The following is a 19,089-nucleotide window of genomic DNA, read 5'->3' as shown; positions in this document are numbered from 1 at the left end:
AGGGAGCTTTTGAAAAGGAATGTACTATAGTCGAAATAACTACATATGCGCACGATACGTTTGAGTCCGGCTCGAAGTCCACGCCACACCCTCCCATTTCTAGTATTAAATCTGACCCGATGCAAGCAACTCTACCTCCTCTCTCCCACCCACCCTCTTACCCTCCCACCTCTACCTCTTTTCCTCCTCCTTTTCCTCCCTCTTCCTCGACGTTATGCTTTATAGCCCGGCCCACTCTGGCTGCTTCGATATATATACATACTTCGTTACAATATATCGTGTATATATATATGTATATGTATATATGCATATATATACACCAAAAGATGGAACGTGGCTATTCGATATCGCGTAAAATTTACCGCGTAATTCGCCTAAACGCTATGAACCAGCTCGGTTGAATTGTGTATCGCACGATTGTACATACGAGGAGAGAAAAAGAGAAAGAGAGAGAGAGAGAGAGAGTAAAGGTTCTATTCCAACGCCAATAACTTATCTTTCGGGGACGTTAGCTAAAAAGCCAACGTCTGATAGCCACGATCTTGATTTCTTTCAAATATATTGCGCATGGAGAAAAGCCATCGAATATCGGACGAGATTCGAAAGGAAGCTTGGATTATACGAATCCCAATAAAGGATTCGTCGTTTTATCGGGATAGTTGAATGAGTAGGAGAAGGGTTGATGAGGGAGAGGGGTAGTAAGCTACTGTCGTTCGAACTTTCATTTTTTACACGCCTATCGAAGAATTATCGACCATTATCGAACCACTTTATGCCAGTTTGTATCAATAGAAAATTTTCGAAACAATTTTTTTTTTTATAAAGATAAATAAGAAAATGGAAGGATAAATGATAAGTGAAGATTGGACAATGAACAAGTAAATAAGTAAATGAAGAGAAAGAGAAAGAGTGAAAGAGAGAAAAATTGTTGGATATATTTGTAGGAGTAAAATTTACGACGTTAAACCACAGTCATTGTGTCCTTCCTTCCTTCCTTCCTTCCTTCCTTCCTTCCTTCCTTCCTGGACTGAAACTGTTCGCTTTCGAAACTCGGTTTACTGTTTTACTTATTCGCCGATGGTAGGTAGGTAGAGGGGTATGGTCAGCGAAGATACTTTGTATATAAATTTTGGTTAGTGCGGAATAACACCAGGCAGCGTACTGTCCTCGTAGAAAAGGATAGTAGAAACGACAAGAGGGTTGAAACGATCTCCTTGTCTCACTCTCGTCGTATTGCGGTTAACAACGTTCAAGTGTAACCGTAGTTGCCTCGTTCGTCGTAGAGACATACAGGGAAAAGGAGTGAAGAAGGAGGAGGAGAAGGAAGTGGAAGAGGATTCTAACAAGAGACTCGTTTCTTTCTCGCGACCATATCTTCTATCTTGCTCTCTAGGTAGCAAGACATGAATGTATGAGTTATTGAAGATGCCCTCTTAGTTCATTTCAGTTACTTGCCATTCGATTTAAAGCCACCCCAATTCGAGATAGTTCACGTGTTTTTATCACGAGATACAATATTATTACCGATGGTTTTGCTTCGTGTATATATGTAATAAAATATACGATATATTGCTCTTATTAAATCGAAATTTATTAATAATTAACATCGATATATTGCATTTTATCGAACTCATTTATCTACGACTTTCACTTTTTTTCGTTTCATTTTTTCTCCCACTACCTACTACCAACGACGAATTTGGATTTGTGTAAAACGTATCTCCAGATACTAACGAGATATTTGAGAAAGTTACGATCAAACGACGTAACCAACGTAGACAAAATTTTTCCTGAATAATTCGGGACATGCGATAATAACAGGGAAAATTTATTCTTATTAATTGTTAGCGATTGAAATTGAAATTAATTTTAAGGAAAAAAGAAAAAGAGAGAGAGAGAGAGAGAGAGAGAGAAAGAAAAAACGACAACGAAAAGAAAAGAAGAAAAATTATTTAGCAATCGGGTCGATCGAACTCGCCACCTAAAATATCTAAGTAAGGCTTGGCAACTTGACGAACGTGAACCATGAAAATTCGACGAGTTAGTAACATGACTCGGGGAGTAGTAGCAGTAGCAGCAGTAGTAGTAGTAGTAGTAGTAAAAGTAACAGTAGGAGTAGTAATAGTAGTAGCAGTAGCAGAAGCAGTAGCAGTAGAATAGTAGTAGTGTTAGTATTAGTGATGGTAGAGTCGTAGTCGGACCGCGCGGCCGCCTCATTACCCGATTTTAATGAAACTCTTTTCTCCAGGCGGCCCCTGAGCTAAGCGCCGTTGCCGAACCTCGTTTAGGCGATACGGATCAGCGTGCGAGGCAAGCGGGCCAAGCCAGCCAAGCGGTGAAGAGTATAAAGCGGTCTCGAGACGGTTCCGTTCCGTTCTATTCCGACGAGTTCCGGCATCGAAGTTTTGTACAAGTTTGCCGAGCCGAGGCGAACGTCTCTCTTTTCGCGGTGCATCGAAGGAGAAGGGTCGTGAATCGAGTGATGGGAGAGAGAAAGAGAGAGAAAGATAGTTAAACTTGCAGAGAAAGAGAGAGAGAGAGAAAGAAAGATAGATAGATAGATAGATAGATTAGATAGATAGATAGAGAGATAGATAGATAGATAGATAGATAGATAGAGGGATAGAGTGAGAAAGAGAGAGAAGGGGAGACTGATCGAAGTATTAGCTAGCTAACTGGCAAGGAAATTCAAGGTGGAAAATACCTTCGGTGGGTGTGAGAGAAGTCGAACGTGTCTGACACGAAGACGACGGCCTAATCTCTTCCTATCTCTCTCTCTATCTAACCGTCTTACCTCCGCTCGACTAGCGTCCTACCCTTTACCCCGCCTTAACGAGCATAACCCATAAACCCTAGCGAGAACAACTAGGGATGCGCCAGCTTTGAGCTAAGTTTCGGTAATTATTATGATCCGCGTTATATCCATGGGCTACCGCAAGCTACCGAGTCTAGGCTATCCGTCTCTTGAATTCGCGTGCGGATATCAAGAATCGTGAGGGTGCGATAAAATGGAAAGCTTTTATTAAGGTATTCGAGAGGGTGAATCGATCGATCGATCGATCGATCGATCGGGGAAATATTTTAATCGAACTCTAACACGGACGAAATTATAAATGATCATTTGTGTTTAGAGAACCTCAGACAGACAGACAGACAGACAGACAGACAGATAGACATTCAGACAAACGGAGAGAGGAAAAGAGAGAGAGAGACAGACAGAGCATCTGATGAGTTAAATAGAGATAGATCTGTGACATAGTAACGCATTAACATGGGAAATCGATAAGGTTCCATCGAGAAACTATCGAAAGACGAATTATTAGATTGATATTAAATGATAATACGTGAAACAGGAATATTGAAACAATATATATATATGTTGCATACACGTATAACGCCGATGTTATACAATCGTATAATATTTATCTAATGTTGTATTTTTATGACACGAATACGCAGAAAGTCACATTGCCATTCGGTGTTCCTATCGAGGAACTGACCTTTCCCCGAATGTCGACGCGTGGCCTGCTTACAACTTATTAGATACGATAAGCGGGACAAATCGTGTGATTTGCATTTTGACACCCATTTATGACGACTAACACGTACCTACTCTTATTTACATTTTAAAACGACCCTCCTCCTCCTCCTCCTCCCCCTCCTCCTCCTCCTCCTTCTCCTCTTTCTCCTTCTCCTTCTGAAGAAGGAAGGCAATGGTAATTTTTATGAAATGCTCGTTTCCCCTTCTCCACGGGAAAAACATCGATTAATTTAGCAGTTTCTAAGCTGACGTTCTTGATTATGCATGACACGCGTTTATGTTTCAACCTTGACGGACATTCGCAAATTTTTCTTTTCTCGTTAACGAGCGTATAAGAACGTAACGTAACGTCGCACGCACGTTATACGACTAATATCCTTCCCTCCCAGTATTAATGTCTTTATTCTTTTATTACTAACATATTAGAATTATTATTTGAAATAAAATTAAATTAATATCGTCGAGTTTGATATTCTTTTTTATAATCATATATTACCAGCTTCAATCGAGTTCAAATCTTATCGATTTAGGATTATAAACGACTTTGTGATAACAATCGAAACAAAAATATCGTATTATCCATTAAAAATTATTCGATTAACATTTAAATGTTTCCTTTAATGTAATCGATTTTACAATTTCAAATATACTTCTTCCCTTTATCAATACCATTTTAGATTAATCGACGTACTTGGATCGTAAAAATGCAACCCACAGAATCGACATAGATTCTTCTTCCATAAAAAGAAAAAAAGAAAAAAACAGAAACAGAAAAAGAAAAGAAAGAAAACGACGAAACGTAAATAAAATCGAAAAGAATCTATTTGCAAAGATATTCTTAGAGAATGTTTCTATGATGGAAGAAAGAACACGTGGTGGATCTATCGCGAGGAATAAATGAAAATGCGCGAAGTTTACCGATCGGTAGTAGGTAACCTAAGAGAAAGGAGAGAGGAGAAAGAGGAAGAAGGAAAGAGGAAGAAAGAAAGAAAGAAAGAAAGAAAAAAAAAGAAATATAGACGGGGTGTGTTAGGGAGAAAGGGGTAATTGCAGGCATATTTGTTGGTAGACGCTATTACGTGGCGCAATTATGCATTGGAAGTAATACGGCGGTCCGGCACGTTATACGCCGCATAAACGAGACTCCATCACGCGGTTTTTTTCTCCTTTCCTTTCCTCTTCTGTTCTTTTTTTTTTTCTTCTTTTTTCTCTTTCCTTTTCTCCCTCCATGATGCCCTCCTTCTACCCTTCCTTCGTTCATACCATCGCTTTTCTTTATACGCCGCGTATCCAACACTCGCATCTATCTCTATCCTCCCTACATTTTCTTCTTTTTTTTCCCTACTTTGTACGATCGCTCGGTAAGCGCTATCTAATTAGCTCCACTTTCGTCCTCCCACGCGAACATGAGAAAGAGAGAGAGAGAGAGAGAGAGAGAGAGAGTAGAACAGCGTAAACAATACGCCCTACGAATCGTACTATCTTCCTTCTCTTTATTATCGTTTACGTTTCTTTCGCGTGTGTCTGTATTTACACGCTGAAAGAATACAACGGCATTTACGTCCTTCGTGTTTACGGAGAAAAAAGGAATTATCAAGGATACGTTTAGGATATATATATATATATATATATATATATATATATAAAAAGTTGCATTAATGAGAGGCCAAATATTCAACGATAAATAAAGTTGTTTCAAACGAGTACCGTCACATTTTCTACTTATTTAAAATAAAAACTAATTCGTTATTATTAAGTCGTCTCTATCGAGAATATAATAAAAAGAAAAAGAAATATATATGTACATAACACGTTCAAGATTTAAAAATATCTAATAAAAAAAAAAAAAAGAAAACAAAAAAGAAGATGAAAGAAAAGAAGAATAGGAAGAGTATGAAAGGTATAAAAGTGAGAAAGAGAAAGCGAGGTCGAAGATTTGATTGGTATGCGTGCATGTTCTACTTGTGTTTCAGGGTAGTGCACCGGAAGTAAGATGCGCCCAGGACTGCGGCAAAGCCTTCGAATTAGTTTCTCCTTCACGTGAGTGAGCTCGGGAGACTAAGAGAGGAGTAAGTTAAGGTATGAGGGAGGTAACGTAGAAAACACAACGTTGCGAGTTGAGTTAGGGCGAGTACAAGTGCAAAAGCACCCCCGGCGAAGCTCTACATCGCCTCGGAAGGAGGCCTACCGTTGATGACAAAATAGCGTGATTACGGGCCATCAAATAAACACTAGACTTACCGTTATTCCGCGCCACCGGTTCGTTCCTTCGACCTGGCAGTTCGAATCTCCCACACCCCTGACTGTACTACTACTAGTATTACTAATACTACTACTATCGTATGTATATCTCCCTCAGTCGGAGCCCTTACTTTCCAAGGAGCTAACCACGGACATAGCGAGGAACTCATCGTTCCGTGCGAAGCAAATACTGACCTCTTGCTGGCACTCTCTCTTTCTCTCTTTCTCTTTCTCTTTTGACCAGGTGTTAGGTTAACAGTAAGAATATACCTACTCGTTACAATAGCACTAATATTAAGACGAAGTTTTACGTGATAATATTATCGAAATGAATAAATCCATCCAATAATCCGTCGTTGATTAATTTGTAAAAGAGAATAGAAGAAAGAAAAGGAAACCACGAAAGAAAATTATTATCGATCAGATACATCGTTCAGAGTAAGTGGATATATTTAAATCGAACCGATGAGAGATTACTCGAATCTAAAGAATACATAACGTTCCAATGTTTTTCAACTTTAATTGACTAATCGCGAAATTATCATCCTCATAAAGAGTAACGGATAGGTGCCAACCCTTAAGAACCACCAACTTCACCGACTGTGCTCTTACCGGGTTAGCCAAGGGGTTTATGTATATATACAGACACACACACACACACACATATATATATATATGCATATAGATATACAGGAAAGGGGGTAGCAGGCAAAAAGGGGTAGAAAGTAGCGAGACGGCGGCAGTGTCGGCCGGTCTTAATTGCAAATTGGTGAAATAATTGAAACAACTCTCGTAAAAATAGTTGAAAAGTCGTAATTCGGTCGTAAAAGCTTAAAACCGCAACGCGGTGCCATTACCCCCACCCCTCTCTCATAGCTCTTTTTCTACCCTCACCCCCTCACCCACACCCATCTCACCCGCCACACCACCCATCCAACTCAACCTCTATCCCCCCCATAGCCTTTCCTAACCACCCTCAAACCCTCCTTTAACGTGAATCGGCGGTCGCTAAGAGAAAAAGGGGTTGGTGGCTGGCGTCGAGGGCCGTTCGAAGAACCGCTTGCTTTCCGAAAAGGGCTGGGATCTCGGCCGGTCGATCTTCTCGCCGGATAAGCCTCCAGCCAGAATGAAACTTTCTCTGAAACTCGAACGGCTAAACGGGCAAATCACGAGGAAAAGTATCCCCTTGGAGCGATCGTAAAGCGGAAATTCTTCTCCTCTTCTTCCTCCTCTACAATGTTGTCACGTGACGAGAGGTTCGGTACAACGTTTTGTAAGATAAACGTTAAGATAGGAAACGTTATATATTAATATTTTATATTAATATTATATTATGAGCTGAGAGTATATTTGATATGTCGCTAAAATAGCATTTGGAAAATTTATAGAATGGTATACATGTATGAATATATGTAAGTATTATTAATGGTTCGTCTATTATCAATGGACGATGATCTTAACGATTTATATAAAAATTAATCGTCGGAATTAATAAAGAAAGTATTAAGAATTTTCACATTGATATGTATCACGTATGTCTCTTGTTTTTGCGTTAGGAAAAGTCATAAGTTCGATCGTGAAAAAGAAACGATTATGATTTTATGAAATATTTGTTATCTTTCTTTTATTTTGTTATGTTTATTTCTTCTTCCTTTTTTTTTTTTTATTATTATTTTATCAATGTCCGTTGTACTCTCCGTTCGATCGTTTTCGAACTGTACGTTAGTTTTCGATATACGAAGTTACGATCGAACGGGCAAAGGGCTAACGAGCGGCAAGTTGGTTCTCGACGAAGTACGAAGAATAAAACAATAAAGAAGAAGCGAGTGCGAGAGAAAGAGAGAGAGAGAGAGAGAGAGAGAGAGAGAGAGAGAGAGAGAAAGAGAAAAAGAAAGAAAAGAAACAAAAAAGGATAGAAAAGATTGAAAAAGAAAAAATATTAAAAGTAATAATAAAAACAAAAAAAAAAGAAGAAACAATAACAAAAAAGAAAAAAGAAAAAGAAAAATAAAGAGACAGATAGAGAGAGAGAGAGAGAGAGAGAGAAAGAGGGGGGAAAAAACATAGATAAAGAGAATTCGGCAAAATGGAGGACGCTGGTCAAATTGGGGTTATCGGCCCAAACTCTTCGCAAGCTGTCCATGCAAAATTTATCGCTTCATTTACATGTTACTACTGCTCGGCTCGTGGCTCGCCGTGTGCACGCGCGCGCATTCTCCCTTTCTTTCTATCTCTCTTTCTCTCTTTCTCTTTCTCCACCTCTTACTCGCTAATATCCTTCGCGATCGATGAATTATTCATCAAATATACGCTCTTCTTCCTTTCACTGTGTTTCGACTTATTGTTAGCTTCTTTTTTTTCTCTTTCTTTCTTTCTTTCTTTCTTTCTTTCTTTCTTTCTTTCTTTCTTTCTTCGTTTTTTTTATTCTACTTCTTTCGTTCGCCGCATTACAAACAACAGATAACATTCCGCATCCATTTCTTTTTTCTTCTTTTTCTTTCTTTTCTCTTTTTCTTTTTCTTCTTCTTCTTCTTCTTTTTCTTTTCGTTCGAAGAGAAGAAAAGTTCTTTCGTTATTTCATTTCTAAAGATAACTCGGGACAGAGACGAAGTCGATCATTGTTTACATACCCATGAAACTCTTTTCTTTGATTGTATTTCTTTTTTTTTCCCCTTTAAATCATGCAGGATCGTTAAAATTTTCTCTTTTTTTTTTTCTTTTTTCTTTAACTGCGTCTAAAATAGTTCTAGATAACGTCGACTTTTTTTGAATATGCACTTTCCTACGATAAATTTTTCATATTGACATAATAATCATCGTTGCACACTTTAAAATTACGTTAACAAAAACTAATATGAGAACGTAAGTAAACAGTATTTATTCTCAGAGATAAATACGTATCAAATATCAAATAAACGTTTGAACAAAGCTATAATCATTACGTAAAACGTAATGTTATCAAATCATTCCTACATCTACATTCTAGTTTCTGCGATCATCCGTAGAAAAGAAAACAAAACAAAAAGAAAAAAGAAACAAAAAAAAATCTTCGCCGAACTAAAAAAAAAAAAAAAGCCAGCGAAGACAGTATTGAACTTAATTGGTAGAAGAAAAAAAAAAAGAAGAAAGATAAAAAAATTATTCGTAGAATATCTGTCCTCTTAAGGGGAGGAAGAGTAAAGAAGAACAAAAAAAAAGCAAGAAAAGAAAAAAAAGAAAGAACAGAGATGAAAAAAAAGAAAAAGAAAAAGAAAAAGAAATTCACATTATAATGTCGAAGAAACGGTTTGGCAGTTTCTCAAACGACGAAGAGGAGAAGACACGCGATGCCGCATAAATCTTGGCCTAGCTCGAACGCGATGTACAGCCGATAATCTGAATAATAAATGTTACGAGTCGTTCGACCTTCGAAAGGTCTGAATATATCCGCAACGGTGGAATATCAAGCGCTATCTCTCTAATCCCCACGAACTCTCGCCTTTTCCTTCAATCTCCAAGTCTCGTCTCTCTCCTCGTGCCACCCCTTTTCCTACCAACCCTCCTTTACTTCTCTCTCTCTCTCTTACTCTTATTCTCTCTCTTTCTGTCTCTATCTTTATCTTTCTCTTTCTCACGAGTCCCTTTCGAGTTAGCAGCAAGCAGTAGCAGTAGCAGCAATAGAAGCAGCACCACTTTCTCTCTTTCTCTCTCTGTCTCTGTCTCTCTCTCTCTTTCTCTTTCTCTTTCTCTTTCTCTTTCTCTTTCTCTTTCTCTTTTCCCTTCACCCTCTCTTTCTAACCCCGCAAGGCAGAAAATCTGAGAGCGAGATAATTACGGTTGGAAGCGCGGATATTATTTAACCAACATTTCGCTGCAGAGACTCGCTGCGGAAGGGAGAACCAGGATGAGCCAGTAGCTTCGTAGAGAAGGGTGGAAGAAGTAGAAGTAGTAGTAGAAGAAGAAGAAGAAGTAGAAGAAGAAGAAGGGAAGCTTCGGGAGTGTTCTTACACGAACGACCCGATCAAATATAACGGGCAGAAGTATAACACCGACTAATATCGCGGATATTCCTTCCGTGTTTTTCGAACCAACTTCTCATCCCCCTCCTCCTTCCCGTCCCATCATTTTCTCTCTCTCTCTCTCTCTCTCTCTCTCTCTCTCTCTTTCTCTCTCTCATTTCACCAGCAAGAAGAAATATTTACGTGAACGCTCTTCTCGGAATCGTTGCTTTAAAAATGCTTTGAAATTCGAAGATAAGGGATAAAAGGAGAACGTTCCATTTCAACTTTTATTTTCTATTACGTTCGCGTTTAATTAAGTCATTGAAATTAAGTAAGATATCTAATCGATGATTTATAATAATTTTATCATGTATTAATGATTACGATTAAGAATATACGATGTACATATATAACATACACACGTGTATATATTCATGTAATTCATTCTTATTAATATCTGTAATTATCTTGGTTCATATTAATTCGTTTGCATAATGTATATGGTTTAATTATTGCTATGTTATATTAATTTATATTCAAAGGCATGTGTATATATATATATATATAATTTTGCAGAAAAAAAGGGACCATTCCACCCTTCAACCGTTAAGCAACGAGCTTTTCTTTCTTAATGAACCGGCCGCGCCTAAACTTTACCACTACGGCTCTCTCTCTCTCTCTCTCTCTCTCTCTCTCTCTCTCTCTCTCTCTGTCCTTTGCTTCCCTTTCGTCCTTCTCACCCTTCCTCTCTCTTTCTCTCTCTCTCTTGTCTCCTCCTCAAGCTACTTTTCCTTCTCGTTTTATGAAGGCAAGCTTTCTCACCGCACAATTCCTGAAGTGGCCCCGAACTTTCGCGGCGACTCCGAAAATTAATGGAATTATTATTGTCAGTTTAGTCAGTTTTCATTGTGCGCCGCTTATTCGCTAATTCTTTCTCATATTACTTTCTCTCTCTCTCTCTTTCTCTCTTTCTCTCTTTCTCTTTTCTTTCTTTCCTCTTTTATTAAAAATCTCGAGAAGAGAGAGAGAGAGAGAGTCGATAATCGTCCCTCTTCTATCCTCATGATCTACGACAAACTCATTGTTTTTCGAGAATACACGACTAAAAAAAATAGCCGACCGACTTAAATTAGCCATTGTAAAAGGAAGAAGAAGAAAAAGAAGAAGAAGTAAAAAGAAAAAAAAAGTATGAAAAAAAAGTTACTCAGTTAAAATTCGTTAAAATTACTCCTTCTACTTTGCTCTCGAGATACATTCCCTCCATCGATCGATCACGTTTACGAGAAGAAGAAGAGAAAAGTACCATCGAAAAAAGGTCGTCGTACTCGACGAAGAACTATCAGGTAGGTAGGTAGATAGGTAGGTAGATACGTAGGTAGGTAGATGATACGAAACGATTTGGGAATGGCACTTCGTATCCCTAAAAAATTTGCTAATTATCGACGCACCTATGAGACTGAGACTCGTGAAATAACCAACGAAATAACGGAATAAAATTCTCCAATATTATAGGCGTCACCCTAAAACCCACCGCGATTATCGAGATAGCGTTCCATCGGGTGCCTTCGTACGATCGATTTTAGCTAATTGCGAAACCTCGCTATATGGAAAGAAAAAAAGAGGGAAAGAGAAGGAAAGAGATAGATAGATAGGTACATAGATAGATAGATAGAGAAAGAATGAAAGAGTGAGTGAGATGGGTTAGATGTGGGGGTGAATCGAAAAAAGGAGTGTGAGAGGAAACGAAGGGAAAGTGGTAGGTCGAAGGGTTCGCCAATGGAATGGGAAATATGCAAAGTGTTTACGATCGTGCAACATGCTGCTACAGTCCACCACCCACATGTTCTTGTCCTTGTTTTTTTTTTATCCTTCTTCCTCTCCCTCAACAAAAAAGTATCTACCTCTTTGTTGCGAGAGAGAGAGAGAGAGAGAGAAAAAGAGAAAGAGAGAGAGAAGTTCGTGATCTACGAAAACTTTCTACCGATATTAAAACCCCTTTCGTCTTTTTTTGAACTTCTCAAAAATCAAATATTCTCCTCTCGTTTAAAGGAATCTTACGAGGAAGAAATATGAAATAAAAAATAAAAAAAAAAATAAAGAAAGATTAAAATGGCAAACAAGCCCAACAAAAAAGAAATGTTAATTTTAAAGTTTAATTAGCAAAGTGCCGACAATGATTTTATCTTCGATACGAGATCGTAGATTTTAGATTTGCGTTTGAGTTAAATTGGTTATTCGGTTTAACTGTAAGCTATTATTATATTTTATCGGTATATATCCCTTTCTCTTTCTCTTTCTCTTTCTCTCATTTATTTTTAATCATATAAACAGTCGTACTTCAATTCTTCATTATTATCGTTGTACACATTTTATCTTCTTCTCGATTACTAGTTAAGTGTTTACTTTGCCTCACAGGATTTCATACCCCAGCTATAATAAATTTTCTCTCTCTCTCTCTCTTTCTCTTTCATTCCATGTATTTAATTTATCTATCTCCTTCTACACTTTACCTTTCGAATGAACTCTAAATGATACAGTCCATAACACGAAGCACATTTTGTCCAGGGAAAAACTCATCGCCAACAACAGAGATCGAGATGGCTATGAGAGGGAGGTGGGGTGAAGTGGGGTGGCTAGAGGGTGAGGGAAGGGTAGAAAAGAGAATCCTTTCTAATTGTCCGACAATGAATTTTACGCTGTCGTCGACTGCCATAAAATATAAACCTCTCGTAATCCCGACGATCTCGCTACAATTTCATTTACCAACTGTGCGATTTAACCGCAACATTATTTCGACCTTCGGCTTGAAAACTTTTCCTCTTAGATAAGAATCGAACAAATAATGGATATAAAGAATAAGGACGGACGATAGGAAAATTCGAATAAGAAAAGGAAAAAAGAAAAAAAAAAAGAGAGAAAAAATTATCAGTAAAAAAGATACCTATTTTCTTGTCGCTTATTGGCTCGTTAGTCCATAATTTTCTCTTTCAATGATAATAGCATAATAAGCGTGGGCGAGTTTACTTATGGTGCTGTTGATTATAGTAGAGAAGAGACACTATATATACACACACACACACACGCACATCTTTGTCTCCATTTCTCTATCTCTCTCTGAACGTTTTTACTCAACATCGTCGACGAAGAGTTTCGGCAGCTCGGATCCGCCATTACAGTTTGTAATGTACTTACCTAAGTTCTGTTTATATAGCATGCTTTCTCTTCTCCTCGAACAAGCAAGCAAGCGTTCCTTTCTCGCTTATTTCTCGGACGGCTCGTCGTTTCATCCCCCGTTCGTCCCATACCCTCCCCCAAAGGCATACCACCTAACCATCCTTATCCCGCGGCATTTTCCTCTCTGATATCATTTTTAATGTCACGAAATTATCTCTCTTGCCGCCTCTCTTGTCTACTACCTACCGCGTCTTCTTTCCTACCTCAAATTAACCTCCGCCTCACTCCACCTCGTCCACCTCACCCTGTTCCACCATCTCACTCTCTCCTCTCTCTCTCTCTCTCTCTCTCTCTCTCTCTCTCTTTCTCTCTCTCTCTTAGCTTTTACGTTCGTACAACGACACGACGACGAGAATGGCGGTTTACGTCTCATCTCTTCTTCGCTAACCTCTCGCTACTTCTCGCAGTTCTTTGCTCTTTGTCCGCCGTTACTTTCCACTCTTGTGTAAGTATACTCCGCATTAAAAGCTTCAAGCTTAGCTGTAATAACCTTGTGACATTAAAAACGTTGCCTGACTGCTCGAAGACACGCTACTACGTTTATTAATACGTTAGAAGTCACCGCTTACAAAAGCGATTTTTCATTTAGCAAGTTTGTTTCTTTTTTTTTTCTTTCTTTCTTTTTCTTTATTCATTCTTTTTTATTAATACTTAGAACGTGTGTATATGTATACATATATTTCTGTAATAATTTTTCTTTATCCTTGATCTTTGATAAATATGTATATACCATTTCTTCGATCGACACCATTTTTTATCATTCGAAATCTCTTTCTTCTTTCTTTTCTTTTAATTATTTGTCTACTTTCTTTCTTCTTTTCTTCTTTTCTTTTTTGATAAAACATGATTTTTATCGATAGTATATATGTTGCAAAAAAGAATTATATATATATATATGTTGCTATACCACAATTAATTATATTAATACAATATAGATATAAGTTCAGTATCCTCCGTGACAAAGTACATATTTTGGCTTGGCTCTTTCGGTACTAACTCGAAAGCTAAAATCGTCGCATTTCCGAGTACCGTCTCTCGCATATGAAAAGATAAATAAAGAAAAACATTCAAGGAGATCAAAGAAGACACGCGCGGGCGCGTAAAAGAGGAAGTATTTCAAAGGATAGTCTCGTTTGTTTTCGAGAATATTAAAAAGCGTTCCACGTGAAATCGCTCTATTTCGTGTTATTACGATAAAATGCCTCGGTCACCGATCTCCCTCTTTCTCTTTTTCTACCTCTCTCTCTCTCTCTCCTTCTCCCTTTCGAAAAAAAATGAATAAATAAAAAAAGTAACATAGATACAAAAATGTCGCAATAAACCGCTTGCAGTTGGACTTTATAAACGACACTTTGTCGTTTCGAAATATCGAAATAGCGTGGATTCTCGCGTGATGGATGCGATTGGTGAAAAATTTTGAAATAAAAAAAAAGGGAAAAAAAGAGAGAGAGAGAGACAGAGAAAACGAAGGAAAATGAAATAAGTGGGAAAATTAAAGGGGTGGAAAAAAATAGAAGCAAACACGAAAGTGTTCGTACTCTGTTTTCAAGATGAAAGAATAGACGATAAACAAAAATCGTTTTGTCAATTTTTTTTATAGACGTCGAACATGATTACAAGATATTTTCTAAACTGCTCTTGGTGACTCTCCTTCCTATTGATCATCGCAAAAAAATGTTTTCGCGATATCGAGAGACCAACAACGAGAGGTCGACAGTTAGCGCGACGACACAACGAGTATTCCGACGAGGATGCAACGCTTGTGTCGACTCTGTCGAAAACACAGACCGAAAGAGCATAGCCCGAAGCGCTTATGCTCGCTATGTTTAATCGCTTCTATTCCCTACATTTTCCAGGGTATTTACACTTTGCAGAAATCTCCTGAAAAAATGATAAAGCAAACAAGCTATCGCCGGGCAGCATGCGTCGCACGAAAATGGGTTATCGCAGTATTTATTTTGGCCTTGCACGGCAATGCATCCGATTTGCGATTGTCCGCCTTTGCTAACTCGAATACCCTCGGTCGTTTTTGATTTTTTTTCTTCTTTTTTATTTTATTTATTTATATTTTTTTCCTTCTTTTTTTCCTTCCTTTTTTTTTCTTTCTTTTTTTTCTTTTTTTTTTTTTTTTTAATTTCCCTATTCCTCTTTTTATGCTTTTTTAAAATCGAACACAAGCACTCGTGCCCTTCCTCCCTCCCGTCCTACTTCACCCACTCTTTCGTAATCAATTTCGTCACGAGGGAAAACATTTTTCGCAACACATCGAACTCCACGGTTTGGTTTAAGTTTCTTTCTCTGTTGTAAGCAAGCACGCGAATTTGCTTCCGCTGAATCAGAGAGGAGGATCAGACGTTTGGCAAGACAGGCGTGCTTCGTGTTACGGGGGAGTTGTAAAAGTAGAGGATAAAGGGATAAAAGGGACAAGGGAGTTAGAGGGAGCGTAAGAGGCGAAGAGTTAGAGAGAAAGAGAGATATATACATATATATATATATATATGTAGAGAGAGAAAGAGAGAAAGAGAGAGAAAAAGATAGAACGAAAACGGACCAGTCCGGTAAACAATCCGGGGCCGGAGCTCCTGTCCATCTCTGATTGCTAATGAATCCTAACGCTATTATGCATACAACACAAGCGTAAAAAAAGCTTAGGTCCGAATTGCTCGTGAGGGAGCACCGGAGAGAAAGAGAGAGTTAGACAGAGAGAGAGAGAGAGAGAGAGAGAGAGAGAGAGAATCGTTGCTGACCGTTCGTTTTCCCATACATACTAACGCATCCTCATCTATACTTCAGAAACAAAGAGTTGTGCAAACACGATTTTACTATGTATGTATGTGCGTGCATGCGTGCTTGCGTGCGTTCGTGCACGTGTATATGTGCGTATGTGTGAAAGAGAGAGAAAGAGGGTGGACATCATTGGCCTCCGTTGATGCAGCGGGTGGCAAGTTGGCTACTTCGTTAGCTCGATCCTTTTTTTCTCGTTATGCATCGTTGGTTACTTCGACCTTTCACGATCTGTCACGATCGTTACGATATCTATTTGCCGGTGAAGAGAAAAGCATTGGTAGTCGGTAACACCAAGAACCAAACGCGTCTATAAATCCTCGATGAGATTTCTTCGTCTTGATAATTTCCTTTCCGAGAGAAAGAGAGAGAGAGAGAGACACCTTCTCTCTTTTATTCGATACTTGGACGGACCATCTCCGTTCGTATACGAGCACGCACGCACGCACGCTCTTTCTTTTTATTAGAAAACGTGGAGGACGTGCGATGGCCGATTAAACGTGCGAAATAAATTTCAATGACGACATTGTAAAGAAGAAAGACAAAAAACATATGTATATACGCGTATGTATATATATATATATTTTTTCCCCCTTCGTTTCGCATGCAAATCGAAGAAACTTTTGAACGCTTCTCTCTTTGAAGGAAAAATTAGCGATGTGTAATATACGAAGAATGATCGAGTAGAGGTAACAAAAAATAAAAATAAAAGAATGAAAAGGAAGTATCATTTATTTTTATGTAAGAATGTTTCGTATAAACGCGGAAGATTCGAGGAATATTTCGACGATACGTTTCCGGAGAAAATTATGAATGGTTGAGGGCTGAACCCCGTAAATAAAATATCAAATCCTTATTATCGTTAGAAATTTGACGTGCCGGGATGACGCTCGTTCGGTCGGCGAATTCTCTTCGGCCGAAACGTTCCGCGAAATTAGTTCCCGACGAGGCAAACTATATTTCGTTTCACCATCGTATCACTCGGTGCCGAACATTCTGGGATTATCGCGCGATCATAAACTCCCTCATACGGTGCATACCGAAATTGGCTCCTATGTGTTGCGCCCGACTATGAGAACATGGTACGGGCCAGTGCTAGGGAGCCGCATATTATTCGTTTAATAATCGATAGAATCACGTCATCGCGTGCCTTGGCTCGGCCAGGAGGAAGGGCAACTATGAAACCCAACTACAAAACGGCTTATTTCTCTCGCCAACTGAACACGTATTTAACACCTACGTTCTAATACTACGTGTTCCTCTTTTCGTCAATTTATAATATAATATTATAGTTTACTATAATCGTTTATTTTATACGAAAAGATATTTTTTCTTCGGATATATGTATCAGTACATTTATTCTCTATTTTTAATGATTATTTTCAAAGATTTTTATTCATAGATATTTTTATTTATTAATCTTTTTTTTTTTTTTTTTAAAGAAAGATTTACGATCTACATTGGCGAATCTCTTGGTAAGTTTCGTCGATTATCAAGTAACATTAAAGGATAGAAGATATGATAAATGAATGAATGTTACGTCGTGAAATTTAGTGGACATTTAAAGTGAACGTGAAATATTACATCTGTACCGAAATTAGTTCGCGTTTGTTATCTTTTTAATATATTTTTCATTCATAATTAAACTACCTATGTACCTATCCGCTTGATCGAATAAAGGTACTAAACCGAATATAGCATGGGAGGAGTGGTGAGAGAGGGAGAGAGAGAGAGAGAGGGTGGGTGGGTGGTAGGGAGGGTACAAGGGAAATTAATTGGGACGATTTGTAATTATTTGAAATGTTTCAAATAATAAAAAATGACAGATAGATAATATTCGTTAAAGTTTCGAGGTCGTATTCCCAGAGAGATCGACTTATGAAAGAGAGCATCGAGTTTGTTTACGACGAGTATATAGGAGAATGACGAACGATCGAGAATCGGTTTATCGTAGGTGAACGAGGGAGAAGAAGAATCGAACGGAAGAGCCTCATGGCTTTTGAACGTGAGAAAGAGAAAACGAGAGAAAAGAAGAAAGGCAGAACGAGCGAGAGAGAAAGAGAAAGAGAGAGAGAGAGAGAGAGAGACTATGCGGCACGTCGAGCCACGAGCGAAGTGCAACAATAGCGAGACAGTTACTGTCAACACACTCGGTGCACATTAGTTGTTTCGCGGAAGCGGCTAAAATGTAAAACGAGGATAGCCTGGAAACAAAAGGAGCGTTGCTGCAAGAGTAGAGTAGGAGAAGGCGGAAGGAGAGGGGTTGAGGTGGAGGTGGAGGTGGTGGTGGTGGTGGTGGTGGTGGTTATGTAGGAGGAAGAGGGAAGAGGGTGGCGATGCTGGTGGAAAAGGTATAGGATCAATACAATAGTATATTTGTACAGAGCGACTGATGAGGGGTGGTATGCCTTGCAGAAGTGGGTGGAGGAACGAGTCTGGGTCGGCAACTCCGCGTATATAGGCTCTGCTCAAGGGGTGTGCGAGGGGTGGTTGAGGGGTGATAGGTGGGGACGGGGCTGAGGGAGGCTTGTGTCTGTTGTTTACCGTCGAAGGGCAGCGCGCGCGAGGGAGGAAAAAGAAGGAAAGACGCGATACCGTTATAATAGCTCTGTGTACCGTCTGTACAACGCGATACCACCCTCTTCCACGCGCTTCTCCAGTCCACCCTCCACCCTCCACCCACTATCCTCCATCCTCTACACTCCTCCTCCCTTCCCGCCACCACTTCCCTTCACATTTCTACCTCTTGCACGGCAAACGTATCGGTTCCTCCTACGTCAGGAGAAAGGGTTGCTATTAGCGTTTCGCTTTTACCGAACGAAACGTCTGCTCTCGTTTCAAAAACCGTCCAACAAACCTGATCGACGCGACTCCCGAGAACGAAACTCCGTTACCTTTTACGTGATACTCTTTCTCTTGCTCTCTCTCTCTCTCTCTCTCTCTCTCTTTTTTTCTCTTGCTTTTTGAAAGGATTGACGTTCTCTTCGATTCGTCTAGTTCCATTTTAGTTAGTTGGTGTTAAACGCTAATCAGATTCGTTTGAAGAGCTTGTACCTTCGTCTTCAACTCTAAAGTTGAAAGGTTAAACAAAAAAAAAAAGGAAATAATAATAGCAATGTATCGTTGACAGGATTCCCTTTACGAAGAATATTAATTTTCTTTTACAATATTTTCCCATCGTTTTTATTTTATCGTTCTATTTTTTTTTCTTTTTTTTTTAATTCGTTTGTGATCCAACGCTTTTTTCTCTATCTTTCTTTCTTTTTTTCTTCAAAGATCTTTCCTCTCATTTTTGTTAACGTGTTGGAA

At 38.8% G+C, this 19,089-nt stretch overlaps 1 protein-coding gene across 11 annotated transcripts in view; it reads right to left on the bottom strand.

Annotated features, from left to right (window-relative positions):
* Positions 1-19,089, bottom strand: part of LOC127065150 (forkhead box protein P2-like) — a 268,844-nt gene that overhangs the window by 150,621 nt on the left and 99,134 nt on the right. The window lies entirely within an intron of this gene.

Source organism: Vespula vulgaris, chromosome 7, assembly GCF_905475345.1.
Source record: "Vespula vulgaris chromosome 7, iyVesVulg1.1, whole genome shotgun sequence".
Classification (NCBI taxonomy): Eukaryota; Metazoa; Arthropoda; class Insecta; order Hymenoptera; family Vespidae; genus Vespula; species Vespula vulgaris.
This window is presented reverse-complemented; position numbering and strand designations above follow the sequence as displayed.